This window comes from Lissotriton helveticus, chromosome 3_1, assembly GCF_964261635.1.
Source record: "Lissotriton helveticus chromosome 3_1, aLisHel1.1, whole genome shotgun sequence".
NCBI classification, from domain to species: domain Eukaryota; kingdom Metazoa; phylum Chordata; class Amphibia; order Caudata; family Salamandridae; genus Lissotriton; species Lissotriton helveticus.
Window position 1 is genome coordinate 80,383,057 of NC_136061.1, and position 16,587 is coordinate 80,399,643.

The following is a 16,587-nucleotide window of genomic DNA, read 5'->3' on the forward strand; positions in this document are numbered from 1 at the left end:
TTTGTATTCAGCTTTCAATTGAAGCTTTGGGGCAACGCTCCTCCGCCTTAGCAGGTAAGCCGCCGCTGTGTGATTAGCAAGTAAGTACAAGGGTGGGGAGACCTGACAATACAAGCACCCCGTCTCAACCTGCCATAATCACAGTATGTGTGAGATAGCTTCCGCTTGACTATGGACTAGATCTATTCTTCCCAATAGCTTTCCTTTTGGGTCCTAAAAAATGCAGATGAAGGAATGCTCTGAATTAATGCTAAATCTTTAGAACTTTAGATAAAGGCAACTACCATATTGACCTCATGAGTACATTTTGTTAACATGTCTGCTGAGCAAAATTGAGTTCACACTTTCAAGATAATCTTAGGTGCATCAACAATACATTCTTTTCGGACTTGCCATAAGAGTCTTGTTACAATGAGACCATGGAGTCCCATAAGGGGATTATCTTATTTGTGGTATCTCTGGACAGGACATCTCTAGACCGACCTATCATCATCATACCCTTGGCTTATTTTCCGCCCAAGCAAAGCTGTGCTGATATGGGCTGAGTCTGCCCGCTGTGCCAGAGAAGGATACATGTGCCACAGTACCTCACTGGTTTTGATCCACAGAGACCGGAGCGCTCTCCTCTGCAGGAGAACTCACTGTGCTCTGGATCCATGGAGGATGCAGGAACTTTTAGGTTTGTCCAAAAACTAGAGTACTGACTTCTTGCACTGGACTGGATTCTGGAGTAATGAAGTCCAGTGACCTCTAGTATTTCTTTCTGAACTGAAAAGGGTCATCCTACCCTTGAGCCTGGTGGTCTGATGACCTGGCTGGACATTTTTGGAGGGAGGAGGGAGCTCAGGGGTGGTGTTCAAACTCCTCCTCCCATCAGAATTTAACACCGATCACTCGCTGGCGTGGCTGTTTCTGCTACCATTCTTGGGGAGACTAGTACGTGAGGACCCTGTAAGGCAGACATTATCTTTGTTCTTTAACCGGTGCATCTGGAGTGAAGATCCATGAAGAGCTGGTGGTGCTGTTGAATCTGCAAGGTGGGTTGCGCTCCACCCACTGCAGCAGCTCAGATCTCCTGAAGAGTGAAGGATGGGCAGCTTGCTTGGACTGGCACAATTCTCCATGCATCCATATCTCTAGTGCTGAGAGCCTGTAGACCACTGAGTCCTCTTTGCACTGGGTTCTTTGCAGATTTGCTGACTCTGTACTGTCTCCGGAGAAGCCGCCAGCTTCAATCTATTGAACAGTAAAATGGCTCTCGTATTCCCCCAATCAGCACATGTGTCCTGGAGGAAGGGTCCAGATGTCTATGTAAGCACACAGGGTTTGATCATTCAGTATAGTAATAAAGTTGGCCCAAGACATTTAGATTGTACTGAGAGAGTTTTTTCCTACTAGCTATGCCTTATGGCACCAGTGACCATCAGTGGATGGTTTGAGTTGTAGCACACTTTCTGCTCTTGCACCCAGAGTGCCACTCTTCAGTCTTGGATTATTCGTTTTTTTTTCTTGACTGGTCACCCTTGATCTTACCTTATTCTCACATTCCAGGCCCCTTGTCAGCATCTAGAGCCCACACCATGCACTCATCTCACTCCTTGAGTGGGTGTGTATGGTCTTCCATCTGTAACAACTCATCCCTCTATCTCTCTCTTGTTCTTCTTTGCTGCGAGCCCGGCTGCTACTCTCAACCCTGCGGCTATGATGGTTGCCCTAAGCTGTATAATTTGATAAACCTCAGATCTCAGGATCACTACACTTTTCTAAAAGGTTCCCTGCTCTAATACTCGGCATATGCAAACCCCAGAAAATGAGTGCTCGCCTTGTGAGAGAAGCAAATTCATTAGGCCTGGTGGAGGGTTTGTATGTAGTTTGCTGCATAGTTGCACACATCTGTATCCACACACAAATCCTATTTGTGCCTCTACATGCGTTCTTCATATACATGTTTTCCTTTGTGTCTTCCTCAATAGGTTTATTCCATAAATATGGGTTTTATTTTTCCTTTTAGGTGTCTGCTGGTTCATCTGGCCTCGGCTACAGAAACATTATCTTTGGCAGGGAGCCAACCCCTTCTCACAAAACCCACAGCAGGATAGGCATTCCCCCATAAACTAATATGGAGGAGCTATTTTTACCCCATTCAATAAATAAATAAATAAATAAATTAAATAAATTCTATGCAACACAACACTCTGTTCTCTGCCAGGCTCCAATCTCTTCCTAGAATCAAGATGGGGTGAGACCAATTGCCCTCAGAGGACCCAGACAGTGGCAAATCGGCAAACAACTTGGCATGAACATGTGAGATAATCTTGTGATGTTCCTTCTGTTACTGCCATCTGTCCTTCACTTATTCTTTGTTTTCGGGAAGGTTGCACTGCTGCTGTTCATGGTGTACCTTTGCAATGTTATTCAGCTTGGCATAAAAATTTCCACCACACAAAAGACAAAACGGTTTGCAATGCCAATGCTTGTTTTAATGCATGGTGTGACTGCAAGAGTGAACGCTCAAAAATATGTATAACAAGTCGTTTCTGAAATGGACTACAATCTAAACTTTTACAACATAATTGACACATGGATCCGTGTCCTGTATAACACCTCAGTCCAGTTCTGGCATTTTACCCAACATCACTTTGCACTTTGGGTTTTTCAACCCACAGTGGAAGAGTTAGAAGCAGGACTTCAAGTCCCACAATGCAATGTGCTGGTGGAGAAAAGAGAGGGGTGGCTGGCGGTATCATATGTCATAGTATAACACAGCACACTTGTGAAATGCAAAATAATATTGGAGTTCCTGACTTTCTGCATGTTTTCGTATAGGATAATCCAGGTTTGAACAAAACAAAACAGGGGCGGGATGGCAGAAATAGCCTTTCAAATGTATACGCAGCACCTCACTGCTGATCGGCTAACACTAACACCCCTGAAAAACAAAGGACATTCTAAAAGGAGTCATTTACCAGAACAATGCGAACAGTGGCAGCGGAGCATGTATGACGAACCCCTCAAAAAGGAAAAGCAGCGCGCAGCACGTGCCGCCAGGGGCGCTGGACGTGCCGCCAAGGGACGCTGGACGTGCCGCTAAGGGCGCAGCACGTGCCACCAGGGGCGGAGCACGTGCCGCCAGGGGTGCCGTGCGTACATCGCCAGTGGTAAGTTGTTTTGTGAGGTGGATGCGTGGAGCCCGGAAGGTAAAGTGATTGCATAAATCTGGCCCTTCCATTACACAATGTATGCACCGAACTCCAGGGTGATAAGCCGTGCACAATCTCCCCCGGCGGCACTATTTGTTAACCTTTCGCCACACCTGCCCGTCACTCGGCCCGAGCTAACCCCTGAAGGACAGCAGGGCAGAGCCTCTTGTTTGTGCCACAAGGTCAGCTGCACGCGTGTCCGTGGCCCCGCCCTCATTCCACAGCTCAGCCTCTCTTAGGCCTCCAGGTCATCACAACAAGTTTGCACAGTGCTGGCTCAGCGAGTATCACCTGACGTCTTCACAGGTGAGATGCCTGTCCATTTGAATGTCAGAGCATGACAGCAGCCAATCACTTTATCGACACTACATTGGCCACGTGCTTTTAGTGATTCAATGGGCCAATTAAAATGCAGCATTCTAAGTCATCCAATGGCTGTCGCTTTAGTAAGAGGGATCATCGCCAGAAATGTGGGAGAAATATTTAAAAGGTGCTTTGACCTCATTGAGGGATAATTCTCCTGGAGTGTGGTGGTGTTCCTGTAATGCAAGCCTATCTGGGAAGCCGCCCAGCTCTGGTTTCAACACCACACACGTGTATTGTGCACATCAACCGGCTTTTAAAGTTTAGACCAACATAACATTACACGAGTGCTTTAACTTCCCAGCACATGTATGTCCCCACAGGCACACGATTTTTATTTTTCGGTCAAATCCCGTAGTCTGGATTAGAATGTAGGTTCTCCGCAAATCTTGTTCCACAGTAAACCTCTTTTGTCAACAGGATGTTACTGCTTTTCACAGGAGGTTTCACTTTCAGCTGCTCGTGCTTTGTTCGTGTCCTCAACCCATCTCTTTTTGGCTATCCGGTATGCTTCTGTAGTAGGGAATCACTAAACAGCCTGTCATTTACAACAGTGTAATACAAATGTGCTAGAGGCTTCCAATAGGATTTTTGCTTTCCAACAGGGCACCGAGGAATAATATTTTGAGGGTAACCCTGATTCGTATTCCTGTTTCCTCGGTCCCTTACTTTCTCTTTTTTTTAATGCTTCCTTGTTTTTAGAAGCACAGTTTCTCTATTGCTGTGTACTCTTAGCACTCTGCTGCATACTGCTTTGCGAAACATAAAAAAATACCTCCCACCCGTTTCAGTCGACCTTGGCAAAAACCGGGACATGAGATTAATTTCCTAAAATCAGCCGGGACAGCTGTCGAAAAACCAGGACTGTCGGGGCAAACCCCGGACACCTGGTCACCTTACTGCAGCATGCAATACTGGCTTGCGATTCCTTAAATTTCCTTAATTGTGATTCACAATTTGCGAATCGCAATTAAGGAATCCCTTCCCATTGATTCCTATGGGCCTAGAGGCCCATAGGAATCAATGGGAAGTCATTCTCAATTTGCGATTAGCAATTTGCAAATCGCAAATTGAGAATGCAATTTCAAAAGTGCAGGGGGGGCCAAAGGACCCCCCCTGCACCCCTGAAATATAACTTTAAGTGCATTTTTCACACACACATGCCCAAGGGCATGTGTGTAGTTTTCGCAAATTAATTTAACTCTCCCTATTTGCGAATTCGCAAATTAAAAATGTTCATGCATTGCATTTAAGAAATCTAAAATTGCGATTTCTTAAATGCAATCGCAATTTTAGAAATCGCAACATGATTGTGATTCCCAAAATTGCGAAAAACATGATGCATCCCAATTTTGTCAATTGCATTCGCAAACGGCCGAAAATTGCGATTCACACCATTTGCGAATACAATTGACAATGATGCATGTGGGCATAAGAAACTGATAATGCCGCCCGCTTGTCTCGCGCCGCGGACAGCCAGCCATATTATCAAAACCCGAAGCCCGGTCTCGGATTTGGGCAAATGTGCGACATATTGCTGCAGTCTCCATGACACCTTCATGTCACGTGAATGGTGAATGGAGTCAGCCAGCGTAGCTGAGCCAGCCCCAGGCCTGCAGCAGTGTTTATCACACTCTGTGACTGTCAGAACAGCATGGACTGTGCGCTGCCTTCTTCAGTATTAATAATAGAGCTCCAGTTTGACAGCTTCAGGAGGTGCTATAAATGTGTGACTTCGTATTTTAGCGCGGTGATGCGGACCACCACACTGAAAAGCATTAGTCTAACTCCTGATGCGTGGTACGTGGCAGGGCTGTTGTCTGCATAGTTGCCTCCTGTTACCAGACGCCATCATGTTTGAGTACCAGTCTTCATATTTGGTGGATTTTTCTCCTGCGATGCTCCAGAAAACACAAATGATATTTTGTGTCCCCTAAATCGATATTGTAACACGTGCAGTTGCGAGAAGTCATGGTCAGAGGGCTGACTCGAGTAGATGTGCTGCTGCTTGAGTAGATTTTCTACTCGAAAGGCAGCAAAATCAACTCAAATGGCCTCGCGCTCTTGTGTAACACATCATGCTGTTTGTACTATTTTTTCAGCCCTGCTTACGCTAGTGGTGCTATAATTGCAGTGTGAGCTACATATTTTCTGCTCGTTGGCAAATTCCATGGAGTCTTGCTGAGTTTTTATGCAACTCTGCGGAATTCGGCGGCGGGATACCCCTCTAGTGCCGCCCACCCACAAAAAAAAAATTTTTTCGGATCCTGCCTGTGCAGAGGATGTTATTTTTCTTCCTGCTGATCAGGACGTAAGTAGATATCAAGGAAATGGAGGACACATCTTTTTGTGTTAAGCAGGCCCTGTTGTTTTGGTGGAGATTATGAATTAACTCTTTCCATGCTGATGACGGAACCACTCCGTCATCAGCCACGGTAGCGCTGTGCTGATGACGGAGCGGTTCCGTCATGGCCCGCTCGCTGCGCCTGCGCGGATTCCGCGCCTGCGCTGATTCCGCGCCTGCGCTGGGCGTTCCATTGAGCGGGCGGGGCCATGACGGAACCGCTCTGTCATGAGCACAGCTCAACCGCGGCTGGTGACGGAGCGGTTCCGTCACCAGCATGGGCCTGCCGTGCGACCCCCCGCCCCCTTAGCGCTGCGGCGGAGTAGCCGCCGCAGCGATGTTGTTAATAAAAATCTCTCATTTTTTTCTTATTGTGGGAGCTAAGTCAGTAGTATAATAGGCCAGCATCTCCCCAGCCTGGGACAGGTCCTCAAACAATGCTCAGCAGATGGCACATCGCATGTGTTTGCATCCCTAAGAGAAAACTCACTGTCGTTTGGTACTGTCCTGACTAACTTAGGGTGCTCACCAAGACTCTCAAAGGGTGGTGCGTTCCTATTTAAATCACTCCCACTCCAAAGTTACTTCTTAGTTTTAGTTGCACTATCCAGGAAGCAGGGATATCTCAGCTGAGCATTGCAGCACTATAGTAAGGGAAGCTCTGTCAGAAAAAGGTATTGTCCCACTGAGGGTTAAACAGGCCTCTAGTGGTGCTGATGAAAGGTAATTGTCAAGCATGGATGGCTTAAGGAGAACTCAGGGGCATATTAGCAAGAAATAGCGATATTTATCGCTAAATGCGCTTAGCGAATTTTTTTTATCGCTGGGTATGTTAGCGGAGAAAACCTGCTATTAGCAACATTTTTCTCCATTGTGATAAAATATCCAGCGATAGTGGCGAAATGCGTGAATATCGCAGGAAATCCAGTGATATTCAAGCATTAACACCAATGGGGACTTAACCTGAGAATCCACCTTACATTGGATAAACAGGTAAGTCATGTGTTTATCGCTAGGCCTGCCTTGCTAATAGGCGATAGCTGTGTTAGCGACTGCTTTCAGTCGCTAACAGTTTGGGTATGCCCAAAGTGTATGTCATTAGCGATAAATATCGCTGATATGCAAAGCGGGCCCCATCCGGTCGCTATCGCCTAATAGCTGTCACTAACTGCTGGTAGCGACAGCTTGGTAATAGGGCTGTAAAAATATCACTGCTTTGGCGGCAAAAAGTGTCGCTAAAGCGGCGATATGGCCCTTGCTAATATGCCCCTCAGTGTGTTGACCTCCAAGAGTAGCTCTGAGATAACTAAAAAAAACAGGCTGGCTGCTAGAAAATATAATTCGCCAGGGTAGTGTAACAGGCCAGATGAGACTGGAATGTATCACACGTGTGTCACCAAAACTGCCTATAAAATCTATTACTTTCCAAACAATATATTTGCGAAATTGTGTTGTAACATGAATCATGCGGCTGAATTTTGTAATACATTTAGACGGAGAACGCCCTTGATTCACTAAGAGAGGGTCAACATCGGACACTCTTTCTGTGCAATATGAAGCGGGTATGGAAATATTTTCAAGTTCTCAGACCAGCCAAGGTCCCACACTCACAAAAGTAAAGCATTCACACTGCACCCTACAAGGAAGTGAGATGGATTACTGTTTAAAAGATGAATATCTGAAAGGTGCTGATCAACCTGTACATCACGTGCCTCTGAATGGCCTCAAGGTCATAATCACAAGGTCAATGATTACTGTGTGACCCAGCAGTGGCAATGACACGAGGAAGATACCCATCACTTGGAGCATCTCCAGTTTCACTCCCTCCAAGCTGAGCTGTGGAAAATATGGCTATTTTTGGGGCCAATAGGGGAGGAATCTAAAGTAGTCCAGGAAATGCTGGCTGCTTTAGAAGTTACACTGCTTAGCACATCAGAACTGCGATAATAACTGCTGAAGTTTTAAATAGGCACTAGAGTATAAATAAAACAAACATTGACAAAGTCAACAGGTCTGACTTTAATGTAATAATGCATACAAACATAGGGCTAGATTTACAATAGTGTTGCATTTGCATCAGGCGATTTAACTCAAGAGCAACGCAAAACGGCAAATTTACCAAGCAACGCAAGGCCACCTTGCACAAGCTGCTGGATTCCGTTACTCTACCCAAGGGAGGTGTTCCATGGGAGGAGCGTTGGTGTTCCCACGCATCCACCCATGAATTTTGGTGCATTCCCAGATTAATAGACCTGGGAATGCGTCAAAATGCTACAACTTCCCAGGGGTGGTGTAAGGAGGAGAAATATCTTCATTAATCCTTGTTTTTTCCTCTTTCCACGTGTGCTGTGTTCTGTAGCATACGTACATAGAGAAAAATGCCTCAGAGCACTGTTTTTGTGCAGGGAGATGCCCCTTCCTGCGTAAAAACAATCCTCCCAGCAGCGCAGGCATCCTGGCATCATGGTGCAAGGGTGCCGGCATTGGCGCAAGCCAGAACATTGTGTGCCAACTCAAGGAAAGAAAGGAATGTGCCATATAATGTTAAAAATGTCCCATTCCTGACCTCTCCCTTGCACGCAGCAAGGTGTCTTGCTGTGTTGCATTGCATGAAAGTTTGATAAAGCTGGCATGCATATACTATTTTTACTGTTTCATCTGCCACATGGCACAGCAACCTTGGGGAATACAATCAGTGCACATGCATAAGAGACACAGAAACAGGTAGGCTGCACAAACACAAGGAACACATAGTCTGTGTTCGTTTCTGAATGGCCATGCTTATACATGTTAGGAAAGTAAAGTGAGACCTACTGGCTTTGCCAATACTTGTTTCTTTTTTTCTCAATGACAGGCAGTAGGAGCAAAGGGTATATCCAGACATGGCCCTACTGCTGCTTGTGACATAGGACCCCAACTGTACCTCAATGATGAGGTTCAACAGGCCAACAACGGTCTGAGGTTAACGTGTCTTCCAGATCAAAGGGGGCGCAGTGGAGCAGTTCACACTGGCATACTACAATTGGAGCAGACTCAGGGCTAATTAGCAAATGGTTAGTCCCTCTGTATATGGAGCGTGAAAGAGCGGAATGGGGGTCAGAATAAGTGCCAATGGCTGAAATTAATTCAAGCATTCCACTAGTCATGTTTTTGCTCGCTTTTTGTTTTTCTGAGTGGTTACAACTGTGGTCACTGCTGTTGTCCTGACCTTGAGGGTAGTTGTTACATTTGTGTTGTTTCTGTTGTTTTGGCAGTCTGCCTTTAGTATTAACCTTTTCCATGCGTCGGACGGTCGCTGGCCATCCGCCCTCACAGTGGGCGTGTGCGGAGAACGGCCGGAAGCTGTCCAAACTGCGCACGCGTCATTTCTTTCAGCACCGCGGCGGAATGTCCGCCGCGGCGAAGCGGTTAACTCTCCTCTGGTGGCAATTGTGGTCAGTGTTGCTGTCCCAGCTACCAGCTTTTGTTGCTGTAGATTTCTCTGTTACGGTGCCATCTTTGGTCACTTCCTGGCCCCTGTAGTAGCCTATACAATTATACAATTATGGTAAATTTGGTCACTGCTGTGATCACTCTTGTTGCTGGCGATATTAAACTGCTGTTGTCTCTGCCGTGGTAGCAGTTTTGACTACTGCTGTGGTAAAGGTGTGGTTGCTGCTGAGGTGGTGGGAGAGCGTTTTTGCCGCGGTTGTGGTCCATGCTGTGCTGGCACTTGTTGTTGTAACCGTTGTCTCTGCTGTGGTGAAAACAGTTTCCACTGCTGTTGTGCCTGTCATTGTGGCAGTTGTGGCTGCTGTTTTGGGACTTGGTGTAATGGAAACTATTGCTGCAACTGTTGTTTCTCTTGGGTGATGGATAAGGTGGGAGATGTGGTTGTTGCAGTTATTTCTGTTGTTGTAGCAGCTCTAATGATGCTGTGGTGGTATTTGGGGTCCTTTTTGCTGCTTCATAAACCATTGTTGCTTCTGTGGGAACTATTGTGGATGCTGTTGCACCTCCCGTGGTGTCATTTACAGTTGCAGTGTAGCCATTGCTTTTGCTGCACCTGTTGTTACTTCAGGTGTGAGCACTGTGAACCCAAGTGTTTTCCCTGTGTTGCTGGCAGTTATTCATGCTCTCCTCCCTTCCAAGATGGCAGTGATGGTTGCTGCTCTGTGCCCTCTATGCTTACATCTGTGGATGCTGTGGTCCTTGTTGTATTTGCAGCTGATATTATGCCTGCCAGGGTGGTAGCTTAAGTCCGTGCTGTCATTATAGCTGTATTTGCATCTGTGACTCCTGTTGAGGTGGTTGCTGTTATAGGTTTCAGTTATGGTTTATGGTTATGCTATTTTCTCCTGGGATCACTGAAATAATATCGAGGGACAGAATATCGACCAACAAAAATATCGTTGACAAAATATCGAGAGACAAAATATCGAGTTTCTATCTACAAACAGGTAAGTACAAAAATATCGAGTTAAAAATATCGTTTACAAAAATATAGTTGTAAAAAATATCGCCTTTACTAAAAACAATGTTAAATTAAATTAATATAAATAATTAATTACTAAAATATACTTATAATTACATAAATTAACTTATAATAATTAAATAATTAATTAAAGTTAAAAAAAATATATTTTATTTATATTTAATAAAACATATATATATATAGTAACAAAATATAATTAAATAATAGCCAATATTATTAACGTACAATAAGTAAAGTGTAAAAATTACTATTCCCACTCCAAAGAGTGCAACAGTGGATATATGACGTTACAACGCAACTTTTACAACGCACTACCATTACAATGAAATTTTTACAACGCAAAAACTATTACAACGCATGTTTTTACAACGCATGTTTTTACAACGCAGATACCTTTACAACGCATACTATTACAACGTAAGCGTAAGTATTGATAAGTATATAATATTTTTTTTTTATTTAAATTATTTAAAATTAATTTAATATATTTTAATTTAATTTAATTTCATTAAATTAATTTAATGTAAATATAATTTTACTTTATTTTTACACTGTACCCCTGTACCCCAAAAACCCAAAACTGACCCTGAACCCTAAAAAAAACCCTTTACCCAAAAACCCAAAACTGACCCTGAACCCTAAAAATACCCCTTTACCCAAAAACTAAAAACTGACCCTGAACCCTAAAAGTACCACTTTACCCAAAAACTAAAAACTGACCCTGAACCCTAAAAATACCCCTTTACCCAAAAACTAAAAACTGACCCTGAACCCTTCAAAATACCACTTTACCCAAAAACTAAAAACTGACCCTGAACCCTAAAAATACCCCTTTACCCAAAAACTAAAAACTGACCCTGAACCCTAAAAATACCACTTTACCCAAAAACTAAAAACTGACCCTGAACCCTAAAAATACCCCTTTACCCAAAAACCAAAAACTGACCCTGAATCCTAAAAATACCCCTTTACCCAAAAACCAAAAACTGACCCTGAACCCTAAAAATACCCCTTTACCCAAAAACTAAAAACTGACCCTGAACCCTAAAAATACCCCTTTACCCAAAAATTCAAAAAAATTACATAAATTTTTTTATTATATACTTACCAATACTTACGTTGTAATAGTATGCGTTGTAAAGGTATCTGCGTTGTAAAAACATGCATTGTAATAGTTTTTGCGTTGTAAAAGTTTCGTTGTAATGGTAGTGCGTTGTAAAAGTTGCGTTGTAAAGGATGTTTCCCGCAACAGTAGGGAAAGCGTTGGATAGCGTAAGGGTTAAATTTACTATTCCCACTCCAGTGGGTGCAACATTAGAGAAAGTAAATACTTCATATATTAATAAATAAATTACAAAATAATATCAATATAAATGTATTTAAAAATGATTAACTATTTAATATAACATAATAATTAATATATTAAAATTACTAATTAACTATAAATATTTCAATTAGTTACCTATTAATAATAATTTATAACTAATTACCAATTATTTATTTGATAATTAAAATTTAATTTACAATTATTTTATATTAAATACAATTAAATAAATGTTATATATTTCATTAATTATTATTAAATTACTTCCCACTCTATTCCCCTATAAACCCACAACCCGCTACAGGAAATAAATAATTTAATTTAACATAATTAGCAATTAATCAATTAAATTAAATTAATTACCAATTAAATTTTTAATTAATTAACAAATATTTTTTAATTAACAATTAATTAAATATTACTACCAATTATTAAATTTACATATTTAATTAATTATAATTAAATTACTTCCCACCCTATTCCCCTATAAACCCACAACCCGCTACAGATTTATATTACACAATTATTAAAAAATATTAAAAACTTACCTTATTTTCTATCTAGTCGATATTATGTCTAGCAAATATTTTCGATTCGATATTTTGGCTATTATTATCGATATTAGTCGATATTTTTGTAGTCTATATTATGTCTGGTCGATATTTTGGCTACTCTATATTTTTTACTCGATATTTTGTCCAAACGATATTTTGGAATCGATATTATGTCTGTTTACCTTTCTCCTGCTGTATTGGCTATTGTTCCTAGTTCTTACCATCATGACTGAATTGATATGCAGTACAGCTGCTGCTTTCCGTGTTGTAGTAGACGTTTTGTCACTGCTTTTGTCCCTGCTTTGGCAACTGTCGCTGGAGCCCTTGCTGCTACTGTCGCAGAGGCTACTTTTGGGCTAGGGATGTGACTTCTCTTGTTGCTGCTGTTGTTCCCGTTGTCATTGAAGCCTTTGTGACTGCAATTGTTGTTTCTGTGATGTTGCTGTCGTTGTTGCCGATGCCCCTATTATTGACACTGCGTAGGCTCCCTCATTGCCCATTCCTCTTGCCCCTGCTTTCATTACAGCTGTGGTTCCTGCTGTGGCAACTGTTTTGCTTCTGTAACACCAGTTATTGCTATTGTAGTGATGCCTGTTGTGGCAACTGCTTTGGCTGCTGTGGTGAATGCAGTTGTGGCTGTTGTAGGCCATACTGTGGGTGCAGCCGTTGTCACGGCTGTGGTTTCTGCAGTTCTCTACTGTGGTTAAACCTGTGATAACTGTTGTTGTTCCTATCATGTCATAGCTGTTGTTGCTGCTGTTGGCCCTGCAGTGAAGGCAGTTGTAGTCATACCTATGAACCTAGCATTGTGGTTACAGCACCAGTGGCTTCTGCTGTCCCTTAGATTCTGGCAGCAGTTGTTGCTGTTACTGTTCCTCCATGGTCCCAGCTCTGGTTGCTGCTTTGGTCATTGCTGTTTTGACGGTTGTTGCTGCTGTGGACCCTGCTGTTTTGAATTTGTTCCTGCCATGGAAGCATGCTGGGGGTGTGCTGCAGCATCATTTGTAAGCTGCTTAGTTGTCATACTTCACAGACAAAGTCCTGCTGAGAATCCCAACTGTGCCTTTCAGTGGATACTGATGACTCAATTTCATCAGAAGACATGATGGACTGGCCCTTGTTTGTGGGCTGGTACACTGATTCCTTATCAGATGGAATGTGCAGTGGAGGCAAAATATATCTATAGACCACAAATGATCAGGTGCTGTGAGGTGTTACCCACAATGGGGTAGAACAGCCTACGCGAATCCAAGGTGGTGGATACCATTATGAGGCCAACATTTATCAGGATACCATCACCAGGGCATCCAAGCACAAGAGAGCAATAAACAGTAGCAGACTGATGGTAACAAACAACAGACAGACAAACAAGGACAGGCCAGAAGCGGTCTCAGTAGGACTAATCCGGAGTGTACACAGAAGGGAAAAAATAACAAAGGTGGAGAACAGAGGATCAAGTGGATGAACTAAGTACACAGCAATAAAACCACAAACCATTTCATTTGCCCTTAGACTGAAATCTTGACAGCAGTGCCGTCTACGTATTTAACCCTTTGACTCTTAGGCAGGAAAGCTCATTGATCGGGTTCAGGAAGAGTCTGAAAACCTGGCTTTTTCCAAGGAATGCTTCTTAGTTTTCCTGCTATTGACAACTGACTCTGCTATTTGATGCTCTCTCTCTGATCCAAGCGCCAGGATACCTGTAGGGTGGCAGTTTTGCGCTATATAAATTCCTTTTCCATTCCATTCCATTCCAATGCAAAAACTCAGTGAAAAATGTTTAAGTGCAAATCAACAATGAAAATGAGGTACCAGACTATCCTTGTCAGAATATAGTCTGATAGAAATATAATTTACAAAAACACTGCCTCGTTGGTGTTAATATTAGAACATTTAGACCCAGTGAGGCAATATATTCTTAAACAATATTTTGGACATGATATTTATATGAGACTGTAGAATTGCTGAATCATGAAAAACAGATTATCAGGATTAGCTTTTATTATCAATTTATGCAAATTAATTTCAAATTCACTCTATTAGTGCTTCCAAAGATTTATTATTTTCCTTGATTGCTGTTTGGAGTCACACCTTTACTGTCTCAACCCAACCTTTTGGGGTCTGGTTTACTTCCCACAGATCCCAACTGCAAGGAATTTGATTTTTATTTACAGTGGATGACTGCCCCCTTCAAGTAATAATCGCAACCCTTGTCAGTGTGAACCCATCTAGAAAGTAAATGCACCTGAGCTGAGCTCTCCTGCTAGCTATGGCATAATGAAAAAAGGCATAATTTAGGACAATGTTTAATGTTTTTTATGCATTACCAAAACAGTAATAAAAATAAAGTGCAAAAAAATTTAAATCCTCCACTGAATTAGAAAAAAAAAGAAAAAGTTAATGATCAAACTGACACCAAAATGACAAAAATTCAATATGGGGAATTGGAGATATGATTTGCTTTCAAATAGTAAGTAGAAATAGTGCCAAAAAGCATAAAGCTTCAAGTATAGTCAATAGTATTAGTGGACCGGGATCGTGGGCCGATTTGAGGCTGACCACGATGGAAAACAGGTCGGATGCACAAACTAGGTTGATCCTTGTCAAAGATTTTATCTTCTGGCTTAGTCTTTTAAGTCTCACTCAATCACTGGAGCAGCTGTGGCTGGTCCATTGGGGATGAGGGGTCACGGCCCCTCATCTTTTGACCCTCACTAACGGTGTCTGTCAGGCTGAGCAAAGGTCGACCTGACAGACAATGTTCATTTTCAGGTCAGTGATCCAGGAGCTAGACATTTGCTAAATGTGCAGGCTCCTGGATCCCTGAGCTGAAAGTTGCTGGGCTGAGAATGTCACAGCTCCTGTGGGCGTGACCTTCTCAGCTCAGCAAAGGTCCTTGAGGTCCTTGATGCTTCAGTTTTCTGCCCTTAAGCACCCAGGGTCGAGTGTCAATCAGTGACACTTTGTCACAGAGTGAGGTGGGGTCAACATTCTCACTGACCCCATTCCACTCTGTGACGAGGTAGGGACTGCTGCCTTCCCTCATTGGCTGACCTTAGGTCCAAGCCTCCTGGGACCTCCGAGGCAGAGATGCAGGTAAGTGTGATTTATTTTTATTAATTAATGTTTGGTGCATGCGTGGATGTATGTTTGAATATTTAATAATTAGCGTTGTGAATGAATGTGTGTGTGTGTGCGTGTGTGTGTGCATGTGTGAATGCTTGGTTGTGAGTGTGTATGTGTGCATGCATGTCCCATCTGCCCCACCCATCCTACAATTACTGGCTTCCACTGCACTGCAGTATATTTTGAAAGCTTCCCCAGGACCTCAGAGAAGGCACTTAGAGCCACAGAGGGTGTCAGGCTGCGACCAACAGCAGGATCCAGTCCAGGTCCAGTTACCACTGGTCAACTGGATGTTTCCAGGAAGAGGTTTCTTACAGCTTGTTGTTGCCCTGTAGACAATAAGGAGGTCTGCCAACTGACCCTTTGAGTCCTCTGTTTTGTCCTGGGTACAAGACGAAGAATGTCAAATCCTTCCTGCGCCTCTCAGGTCCAGACAGCCAGTCCAGTCAGAACGTGTTCTGAAGTGGGTGCCTAGAGATGCCACATTATTGCCAGGAACCAGGTAGGGATGTGGTTGCCTCCCGGGCACCTCCTAACAAATGGGGAAAAAGTTTCCAAGGCCAACCCAACCTACGTTTTCAGTAGAACAAGCCCACAATGTCATGGGTCAGGGCATTTTCAAGATGGTGACAGGTTTTGGCTACATTAAATTTGGACTCTGAGGTCTGGGAGTGTGTAAGGGGAGTGTGCTATGGTAATCCTAGAGTTCTCCCACACATAACAGTAAAATCCAGTAAGAAGCAGGCACTGAACCCACAACACACCCAAGGACAAAAGTTTGTCAGGAAAGAGCAGGGCACTTCAACATCCAGACAATAAATACACAATAATTGTCTTGGCATCCTGATCTCTCCATTTAAAGTGCATCCCAAGTGCTATATGTGAACCCAGCAGACCTCTTAAGCAGGGTTTGACACTCAAGTAGGATTTGACACTGTAGGCCCACAGCCCCTACAGCACATTACAAAAGGCCTGACAGCTCTTCCTTACTAGAGTAGGTTTAAATGAAATTGAGAAATGGGAATATTTTACAGCAAGTATGGCAAACTACTCTACAAGATGTAAGCAATACGGCCAATCGAACAACAGTAGCATGAAAATCTTCACACAAGAACACAAAGAGAAGATTAAGGAAATAAAAAGATCAATCTACCAAACAATGAGACAACTACGGCATCAACCAATGTATATTGTAAAACATA